We start from the raw sequence: 11,421 nt of genomic DNA, 5'->3' as shown, positions 1-11,421 counted from the left end.
TGTATACACTGGAATTTAGAAGGATGACGGGGGATCTTATTGAAACATATAAGATAATTAGGGGATTGGACACATTAGAGGCAGGAAACATGTTCCCAATGTTGGGGGAGTCCAGAACAAGAGGCCACAGTTTAAGAATAAGGGGTAGGCCATTTAGAACGGAGATGAGGAAGAACTTTTTCAGTCAGAGAGTGCTGAAGGTGTGGAATTCTCTGCCTCAGAAGGCAGTGGAGGCCAGTTCGTTGGATGCTTTCAAGAGAGAGCTGGATAGAGCTCTTAAGGATAGCGGAGTGAGGGGGTATGGGGAGAAGGCAGGAACGGGGTACTGATTGAGAGTGATCAGCCATGATCGCATTGAATGGCGGTGCTGGCTCGAAGGGCTGAATGGCCTACTCCTGCACATATTGTCTATTGTCTATTGTCTATTAAACTGGAGGTGGCGGAGTATGGACTTAAGCAAGAAGGGCTTCTTGGAGAAGAGCTGCCTTAAATTTAGTCGCGTCTAGTTTAGTCGCGTCTCATTTTGTTTGTAAGCCAACATCTGCGGTTCTTTGTTCTACAGGACAAACAGTGTCTGGGCCGGTGATGCTGGTGCAAGTGGACCATCAGTGATTTGGTTTTTTCTAATTTGTCCCGGAGGCATGTATTGTGTGTGAGTTATGTCGCGGGGGTAATGGTGTCTGCAAATACTGGCGGCACGGTGGCGCAGCGGTAGAGTTGCTGCCTTGCAGCGAATGCAGCGCCGGAGACTCAGGTTCGATCCTGACTACGGGCGCCGTCCGTACGGAGTTTGTACGTTCTCCCCGTGACCTGCGTGGGTTTTCTCCGAGATCTTCGGTTTCCTCCCACACTCCAAAGGCGTACAGGTATGTAGGTTAATTGACTGGGTAAATGTTTTTTAAAAATTGTCCCTAGTGTGTGTAGGATAGTGTTAATGTGCGGGGACCGCTGGGCGGCACGGACTCGGTGGGCCGAAGGGCCTGTTTCCGCACTGTATCTCTAAATCTACTGTCTGGGGTAATGGAATGTCTCTGGCAATGGTGCCCATGATCACAGGGTCAGGGTGTGCCCTCTCCCCCCCTCCCTCCTTGTACTCCTTCTAGTTCTCCCTCACTCTTCTCTCCTCCCACTCATTCTGCCCACTGCCTCCATTGTAAATCTCTAAACGTTGAGAGTGGGGTAGGGGAGGACTCACCGAGTTGCTGTCAAGGCCAGTCCCCGTATTGCTTGCTTTTCACCGAGTCATTTAAATGGGAATGAGGAGATAAAGAGGCCGTCCAAGTAGCTCTGATTCCTCCTTTATTGCTGATTATTTTTAATATCTTGCCAGCAGTCTCACAGGCTGGTAAGGGGTATGGTTGTGGCGACATCGGGCAGGCATGCAGCAGGTGAGTGGGATAGAAGCCGTCACCCTAAACTAAACAATGCGCTTCCCTCTGGGCAAATGGGAAACTAATTAAAAAAATCAAATCACAGACAGTGATCCCTGTAATGTGCGTGTGCAGACGACAGCCACCAAGCAGCTTGTAGATCGATCCACCTCTTGTCTTAAGGGCCTTAAGGCAGAAAGAGTTAGAGATGGATTAAGGTCTTCTTCAAAGATCGATCACCGAAGGTATTTCCCCAGGAAACAGTAAGAAGACCGTAACTAATCCGCACTTTCACTCGTGGTCTAGATGTAGTTATTATTGTCACCCTGAAACCCTGAAATGTTCATCTGTAATCAGACCACAAAGTGTTGGGATACTGGACCTGTTGTTAAATCCAATTAAACTGCTCGTCACAAATGATTATTTCCTTTGGTTACCTTGTGGGTCAGAGCTGCAGGGTCTGTGGGTCTTCTCTCGTTGGGGCTCAGTGGTCGGACACCCTTGAGTTGCAAGCTCCAGTTAGATGTATTCCTGGCAGGTTTGTCTGTTGACCTCCCGACACCCAGCACAACCTCTTTAGATCTGTTTAGATCCATGTACTGGAGCTGTATCTCTGAACCATAGATCTATCTGTACATGTTTATGCCCCTGCAGCTTCACAAGCATGTCTGTGTAACTACATCCTAATCAGATGTACAGCACTTTGGTCAACGTGGGTTGTTTTTAAATGTGCTATACAAATAAAATTGACTTGACATCCTTTCTCCGCAACATCGATCCATGCATTTACATCCCGAAATCTAATGACAGCACGTTTCTCTGCATCCTACGTTTATGGAGATGAATCATTATATCTACATACACTTGCACTCCATTTCAGTCCTCTTACATCCATATATCTAGACATTTATAGTGCACAATTTATATGCCTGTGACTGGACATATATACCTTGCATTCCCAGATCTATTGACCTACATTGCGTGTTTGCACCACTGTTTAATTGGGTGCAGTATAATCTACATAAATGTGTGATGCAGATATAAGATACTATTAGATATAGGTCTGAACCCCGACATGTTCAAAGAACATGTTCACATATTCATATGAAGAAGGGTCTCGAACCAAAAGGTCACCCATTTCTTCTCTCCAGAGATGCTGCCTGTCCCGCTGAGTTACTCCAGCTTTTTATGTCCATCCCCTACATGTACAGTTGTAAGTATAGCAGTACGTCCACAATCTTCTGGCAAAAAAACGTTTTGTCTTTTGTTCCATTTTTCTTTTGATTTTACAGAAATTTTAAAAAGGTTAGGTTTGAGCTCAGCAGAGTGTAGTGCCTGAAGCTTGCCAGAAGGAGGCAGGAGGCTCACACAGGCATCCTTGTACACTGTTCTCCGCTTCTCGGTCGATTGCATGCCTCCATCTGTATATCTCCCCTCGGGGGAAAATAACTTGTGAAAAAAAATTCTCAACAAACTGTAAAAGAAATTCAGGAATAAGAATCCTCAAGTATAGGCCCACTGAGAGCGCTCTAATCACTGCCAGTGAGATGATCAACTCCACAGAGACAAGCAAATAGTGAACCAACCATGTATAGCCCCAGAAACTGCACAGATCTACCTTAATCACAGCGTTCACCCAGAACAACATGAATCCAGGATTTGAGGCTGCAATCTTATCCAATCTTTCACACAGCATCTATATACTTTAATGGGCACCCGACTGCGAAGAAGTATAGGTGCCAGCAAGGGTTTCGAAAATAAAAGCAGCGTGGGGAATGAGTTAGAGGCTGCAATCTACTCAAGGAGTTTGGGTGGCTAATATTGCATCCCAGTTTCCTGGGAATACATTGTAGGCTCAAATTTAATCAAGGGGCGGAATAGTTTTACATAGAATGGCAGCTCGTGTGAGTGAGTTTCAGGCTGGGGATATGATATTCCCTGTAAACCTGGCCTTTATTGTCCATTCTTGAATAGCCCTGAGAAGGATTCCAAATTTCCCAATCCATCCTCATGCTCTGAAACATTTTTCTCTATCTCAAACAACTCCCAGTCCATTCCTCTAGTCTAATAGAGTATTAGCTCTCTTTGTTTTGAACAAAATATCTATGTTGAACTCCATCAAAAACATCCTTAGAATCAACTACTGGCCTCTAAATCTCTTTATATTTGGTGTTTTACAAAAAAAAAACCCCAGTCCAATTCTTAGAAAGGATATCAAGATCTTGGCCAGCATGCAGACAGGAGTCACTGGAATGGGTCCAGTGGAATGGGTCCAGGTTCTTTGGACTTCAACTACTTGATAACGGCAGAGATGTTGGGATTGTCCATGGAGCTGCAAAGGCTTACAATATTTATTGGAGATGTTCAAAATTATGAGTTTGAGTTCAGAGAAATTGTCATGAGAAAAAAAGTTTTAAGTTAATCGGCCAAAAAGCCAATTGAAAAGTGATCAAAGCAGAATCAAAAATATTAAAAGGATTTGGATAAATGCTCAAAGGAAATTTTTGTTAAGTTGACCATTAGGAATGGGGTCAATTAGAGCGCATTGTCAGAGAATGGGCACTACAGAGCAATTCATCTCTCTTTGTGCTATGGCGTTCTACGATTGTACATTATGTTAGGTGTGGCGCGAGCCTCCTTAAGAGATGAGAGTGCCTTTGCATTGCCGGTCCCCATAATGTCAATGCAGCACAGATTCCCAGGACTTCCCTCTCGGGGGGAGAGCAAAAGGTGAAAACAATTTCATGTCAACTGCCAGAATCTGACACTTGGAGTGCACTGAAAAACTCAGATAGCAAATGTAAGCAGTAGTTCCAGGGATGAAAAAGTTGCCAAGTTACATTGATGCTTAAATACTAATATTTGCAACTTTATGTAATTCAAATACAACATTTTGGAGCATGGGAAGGCTTGAGCAACTGAGGTTCATAAGTTATAGGAGCTGAATTAGGCCATTCGGCCCATCAAGTCCACTCCTTTTAATCATGGCTGATCTATCTCTCAGGCCCTGACACCCGCACCAATCAAGAATCTAACGAAATCCACCCTTAAAATATCCATTGCCACCGAAGGCTGTGGAAGTGGTCAATGAATTTTACAGATTCACCACCCTCTGACCAAAAGGGTGATGGACAACTATTAACTAGGGATGGACTGCGTGGGGTGATTGATTGGTGCTTTCCTCAAAGGCGACACAGTTCATGAGCTCATGTGAGGAGATATCAACAAAGACATACAATATGTGGAGAGGATGTTTCCACTAATGGGAGAGTCCAGGACTAGTCATAGCCTCAGAATTAAAGGACGTTCTTTTAGAAAGGAGATGAGGAGAAATTTCTTTAGTCAGAGCGTGGTGAATCTGTGGAATTCTCTACCACAGAAGGCTGTGGAGGCCAAGTCAGTGGATACTTTTAAGGTTGTTTTCCATTGAATATTCCAGAGAATATTAAGGGAAGATTTGACAGAGATGGTCAAAATCACCAAATGTTTTGATAGGTTATCAGTCGTAGTTATGTATGGAAAGTGAACATTGATTCTGCACAAGTTCTAAAACTATCTGATTATTCCCAACCTTCAGTTGTGCACCTGGATTACAAGTTGCTGCATAAAGCTAATAAAAGATGGTTAGATGAATGTGTCAGATGAGCGTCTGTAATATTCGGTCACTGTTGCATGGGGGAGGGACTGGAAATGGAACGTAAATGTCAGATTTGCCAGCAACCTCCACATTTGTGAACAAACACAAAAGCAAATTGACAGCCTTTTTTGAGTAGATGTTTATTAAATAACCATTAGTTAAAATTAAAACTCTTTGTATTGAAGGCAAATTATTGACCTGGTTAGAAAATTGGCTGTGTGGCAGTAAAGTGGAGATAATGGACAGGTTCTCCAGGGTGTGATTAGTGGTGTCCCACAGGACCTGTGCTGCGGTCACAACTATTCACTGTATTTATAAATAACTTAGCTGAGGGAAAGCAAATTAAGTTTCTAAGTTTGTCAATGACACAAAGATAGGTGACACTGTGAGCAGTGCTGAAGGAAATATTAAACGATGAAGTGCTATTCATGGATGAAGTGGATAGACACCACTATCGAAATTGATCGCATTCTGGGCAAATGCAAGGTCATTCATTTGGATCTGAATGAACAAACAGTGATGGTCCGCAAGACTTGGAGATCATGTACACCGGTTATTAAATTGTCGCAGGTGCAAAATAAATTAAGGGCTGAGGATTACTGGCTTTCCTATCTAGAAAATTTGAATAAAAGGGGGTAGAATGTAGGTCACAATTATACAAAGCTCAGTTTCCACCACACCCACGTCGCCATGGCAACACGCCTCAAGTTGTGTGTGGTTTAAGTTTGGAGTTCTATTATTTAGACAACAATTCATGCTGTCAATTGTTCATTTCAAATTAACGATTGGTTGCAGTCTTGTTCTCAAAATAGAGGAGCCCAGAACTAGAGGGCACAGTTTAGGCTGAGAGGGGAGTGATTTAAAAGAGACCTGAAGGAAAATGTCTTCATGCAGAGGGTGGTGCGTATATGGAACAAAGCTAGAGCGGCGGGTACATTGGCAACATTTAGAAGACATGTACATGGATAGGAAAGACTTAGGGGGATATGGGGCAAATGCAGGCATGGGACTAGCCCAGTTGTAAAACCTGGTCAGCATAGATGGGTTGGGCCGAAGGACCTGATTCCGTGCTGTAAGGCTCTATGACTCTGTGCCTCGAATTTCCTGCCAGCTGAAGGTATTAAGGTTCAGTGGACATAGTGGGTGAATGATGCTTGCCCAGGGACCTGTCAGGCAGTTCAAATATTCCACATTTCAGGATGTGTGCCTTTATTCCAATTTCTCCCCAGGTGACGAGTACTTCATAATTTAATTTATGAACGGCCCCTGTCCAACTTTACTATTACCCCCATTTGTCCTGAATTCTCTAATCGAAGTTAAACCATTAAAACTCTCGATCCAGCTAAACTCAAATGCACATACATCTTCTAACTTTGTGCATGTTAGCCTTATACAATTTAGCCAGCTTAACCAATCGTGGTATCCAGTCTTCTCTGTCCTGGGCATCTGAAATCCTGAATGGTGTCCCAATTTCTTTTCCCTGAGAGGTTCCACTATTCCCCATCCTGGTTTAAGAATCCAGTGCTGTCACAGTGATTCCACCGTTCACATTTGTCACACTGAGCATTGCAAAGGTTCAGTAGTGCAATGGATCTCAGGATCATACTGACTATAATTTAAAATGGTCCTGTACAATTTATTCTTAATATACATGATGGTGTTATACTTGAGCTTGATTCATTGCCTCGTTTGGTTTTCACATCTTATTGTAAGGCCATAAGCTATTCGATTCAATCAGCATCTAAAATACTGGTGATGGTATTATTTCTCCTGTATTTTCTTTCCACTTTGAGGGGCAGGCGGGCTCGAGAATGACGCATACATTCTATAAAAGAGCAGGTAAAAACCATTACACCACCAGTTATAACCAGCCACACCACGCTGCTGTTCAGGGACTGTGCGCTGTCCACGGGCGTCCTGGGGGATTTCCGTGACCTCTGGGCACCGCGGAGGGTGGAATGTATCCTTGACAAGGACTGTAACATAGTTGTTTAATACTCAACACACTTGATATTTAAGAATATTTGTTTTGCTTTGCACTATGGTGGTGGGTTTGTTTGGTATTGTTTTTGTATTGTGCATATTATTCTTGAAAATAATTGATCAAATTAATTTTTGGTGAAAAAAAATGCTGTTATTCATGGAGCAATATATCCAGTCTAAAGCTGGAACTTAAAATATAAGAACATAAGAAAATAGGAGCAGGAGTAGGACACTCGATCCCTCAAGTCTGTTCCACCATTTAATACGATCATTGTTGATCTACTCCCGATCTCATTTCCTCTTTTCTGCCAGTTGTGCGGCACGGTGGCGCAGCGGTAGAGTTGCTGCCTTACAGCGAATGCAGCGCCTGAGACTCAGGTTCGATCCTGACTAAGGGCGCCGTCTGAACGGAGTTTGTACGTTCTCCCCATGACATGCGTGGGTTTTCTCCGAGGTCTTCGGTTTCCTCCCACACTCCAAAGACGTACAGGTATGTAGCTGTTGGCTGGGCAAATGTAAAACAACAAAAATAAAATTGTCCCTAGTGGGTGTAGGATAGTGTTAATGTGCGGGGATCGCTGGGCGGCGCGGACCCGGTGGGCCGAAGGGCCTGTTTCCGCGCTGTAACTCTAAAATCTAAAAAATATTCTAAAAATATCAATCCCTCACATCCCTTAATTCCTCCTGGTCTTTGAAAAAGTATCTACATCCTCTTTAAATGCCACCAATGACCTAGTCCCCCACGTCTGCTGCCAGGGCAGCTCTGTTCAAAGGAGCTTTGAGGGTGGTATCACCCTCCAGAAATCTGCTCTCCGAAAGATCACAGGGATTGCTGATGTTCCAGCTGGGGGAGCAGTGAGCCTCTGTGGTTCACTCTCAGGGTGGCCATGTCTTAATTTTATTCTGCCATCAGGGTCCAGTGGACATGAACAGCAGCAAAAAAGGAGAAGCTAAGATTGGAATGAGATGGAGAATTAAGGCTGTATTTACAAATTACAGATCGAATGAGGGCTTTCAACATTATCCCCTCCCTTTCTCCTCCTCTGCCACACCATCCCTTCCTGCTGCAAGGATCATGTCACCTTACGGTCAAGTTACTGATCATACAGATATCAGAGGTGATGTGGAGAAGGCAGAAGAATGGGGTCAGGAGGGAGAGATAGATCGGCCATGATTGAATGGCGGAATAGACTTGATGGGCCGAGTGGCCTAATTCTACTCCTACCCCTTACGACATTATGACCTTATGACAAAACATAGTCATGGAAACCTGTAAAAACAAGGAACTGCAGATGCTGGTTTACAAAAAAACAAAGACACAAAACATTGAAGTAACCCAGCGGATCATGCAGCATCCCTGGAGAACATAGATAAGTGATTCTTCGGACTCAACATAGAAACCTGCTCTGCTGTAAACTGTGAGGCACTATCATATCAGTTCAGGCACTGGGAGTTTCACAAGACAATCAGCTGTCCCTTGATGAGGTTGCAGGAGACAACATTCTGGGAAAATCACACAGAAATGAAGGGTCAAATGGTGAGAGGAATGCCCCAAGGCTCTGAACATAAGATACAAATTTATAAGTGGAATGGACCGCACAATTTATTGTCTCTTCCCCATCTGTCAACAAGAACATGCCAGTCTTTTACCTCAGCACTACTTTTCTGTACTAATCCTTAACATTCCCTTAACATCCAATTATCCAGACTTATGGTACCTGATTGTTCGTCTTCTTGTTGCACTTAGGATCAACGGGTTTTTCAGCCACATTAGTTTATGGTCCGGATTTTGCAGAGTCGTGGAGCTGTACAGCAGGAAAACTGGCCCTTCGGCCCAACACATCCATGCCAATCAAGTTGCCAAACCAAGCTATTCCCACTTGCCTGTGCCTGGCCCATATCCCTTTTCAATCTTTCCGATCCATGTACCTGCATTTTAAATGTTGTAATTGTACCTGCCTATCACCTCCACTGGCAGATACCGTACACACCACTCTCGCTGCAAACATTGTTCCTGGAACGATGTGCTTGCACCCTTAGATATCCATGTTTTACAATATTCCCCAGGGCCCTATAATTTACAGTGCACATCCTGCTCTGGTTTGTCTTACCAAAACACAATACTCACATTTATGTGAATTAAACTCAGTTGCTATTCCACGCCTATTACCCAGTTGATCAAGACCCCATTGTAATCTCACATAACATTCTTTACTGTCCACAATACCATCATTTTCAGTTTCATCCACAAACTTACTAACCATGCCCCTCACATTCATCTCCAAATCAGTAACGTAAATAACAAACAATAGTGGATTCACTCTCAATCCCTGCGGCCTTCAGTCCAAAAAACCAACACTGTACCATCACTCTCCCTATCCTACCTTCAAACCAATTTTGTACCCAACTGGCTAACTCACCTTGGATTCCACATGATCTGATCTTCCAGACCAGCCTGCCAAGTGGTGGCTCGACAAAAGCCTTGCTAAAGTCCATGCAGACCACATGCCTTCGTCAATCTGCTTGGTCACCTCTTCAAAGAACTCAAATTCCTGAGGCACAATTTCCCACGTACAAACCCAGACTGAACATCCCTGGTGAGTCCTTACCTTTCTAAATGCAGACGCAAGGAAGTGCAGATGCTGGTATGCAAAAAAAGGCACAAAGTGCTGGAGAAACTCAGTGGGTCAGGCAGCATCTCTGGAGAACATGGATAGATGACATATCGGGTCGGGACCGTTCTTCAGACTGATTGTCGGCAGAGTCAGTGGCCCCAGTCCACAGGTGGCTGGGGATCTGCAAAGGCAGTGGCCCGGCCTGGGAGTGGTGAGGTCTGGCACTGGTGTGGGAATCGGTGGGCTCGGCCTGAGGAGATGGTGAGTGTCGGCACTGCCGTGGTATCACAGGTCTCGGCCTCACGGGGCACGACCTGGCAGTGGAGCCTCTGGCCTGAGGGAGGTCAGGATCTGGGCTGGGTTGCAGACGGTCCGTCATGGGCCCGGTTTGTAGGCGGGCGAGCTTGTGATCCTGGGTGGAGATCAGGTAGGTGAAGAAGTGTTGATTGAAGGCGTGAATCTGGAGGAGGATAAAGTCTCTCAACCTTAGAGGGCCATCGCAGGTCTGGGTGAGTGAGGGAGCTGTGGTGGTGGGGGGGGTGGGGGGTGGTGGGGGGGGGTGTGTGGAGCAGAGCGAGGGCCCGCTGGAGCATGTGGGAGAGTGTAGACTGAGGGGCAAAGACGAGAGACTGCTGCAGGAAGCCGTGGATTGAGTGTAGGTACCTGAGATCCTGCTTGGCCCCCACCTGTTGGCGCAGGCAAGTGCTGAGCAAACACATGTGGCTGTGGGAGCAAGCCCAGGTCAGAACATGGTCGTCAAGCTGGAGTGCAGCAGGAATCACAGTGCGGAAGCCGTGGGAGAGGGTCTCACTAATCAGTTTGAAGAAGTGTCCCGACAAGGAACGTCACCTATCCATGTTCTCTTGACCAGAACTTCAATATTTCTTGTTATCCAGAGTTCCTACGCCTGCCAGCCTTGCCTTTCACAGGAACATGCTGGCCCTGCACTCTTCCTAACACACCTTTCAAAGCTTTTCACTTGCCAGAAATCCCTTTGCCTGCAAACAATCTCCCCCAATCGACTTTTGAAAGTTCCTGTCTAATCCGATCAAAATTGGCATTGCCGTAAATGAAGACTGCAATGATTGGACTGGTCCCATCCTTCCCCAGAACTATTTCACAACTGAGAGATTTATGCTCATTAGTCCCAAAGTGCCACCATCCCCCCTCCCCTGCACCCTCCCAGCCCCCTTGCACCCCCACCCCCCCTCACTCCCCACCCCCCTCCCCTGCACCCTCCCAGCCCCCCTACACACCCACCCACCTCCCCTGCACACCCCACCCACCTCCCCTGCACACCCCACCCCCCCTCCCCTGCACACCCCACCCCCCTCCCCTGCACACCCCACCCCCCACTCCCCTGCACACCCCACTCCCCTCCCCTACACACCCCACCCCCCACTCCCCTGCACACCCCACCCCCTCCCCTATACACCCACCCCACCTCCCCTGCACCCCCCACCCCCCTCCCCTATACACCCACCCCACCTCCCCTGCACACCCCACCCCCCTCCCCTACACACCCCACCCCCCTCCCCTACACACCCCACCCCCCACTCCCCTGCACCCCCCACCCCCCTCCCCTACACACCCACCCCACCTCCCCTGCACACCACACCCCCCTCCCCTACACACCCCACCCCCCACTCCCCTGCACACCCCACCCACCTCCCCTACACCCCCCACCCCCCAGCACACCCCACCCCCACTCCCCTACACACCCCACCCCCCACTCCCCTGCACACCCCACCCCCCTCCCCTACACACCCCACCCCCCACTCCCCTGCATATCCCACCCCCCTCCCCTACACACCCC

Source organism: Rhinoraja longicauda, chromosome 23, assembly GCF_053455715.1.
Source record: "Rhinoraja longicauda isolate Sanriku21f chromosome 23, sRhiLon1.1, whole genome shotgun sequence".
Lineage (NCBI taxonomy): Eukaryota > Metazoa > Chordata > Chondrichthyes > Rajiformes > Arhynchobatidae > Rhinoraja > Rhinoraja longicauda.
This window is presented reverse-complemented; position numbering follows the sequence as displayed.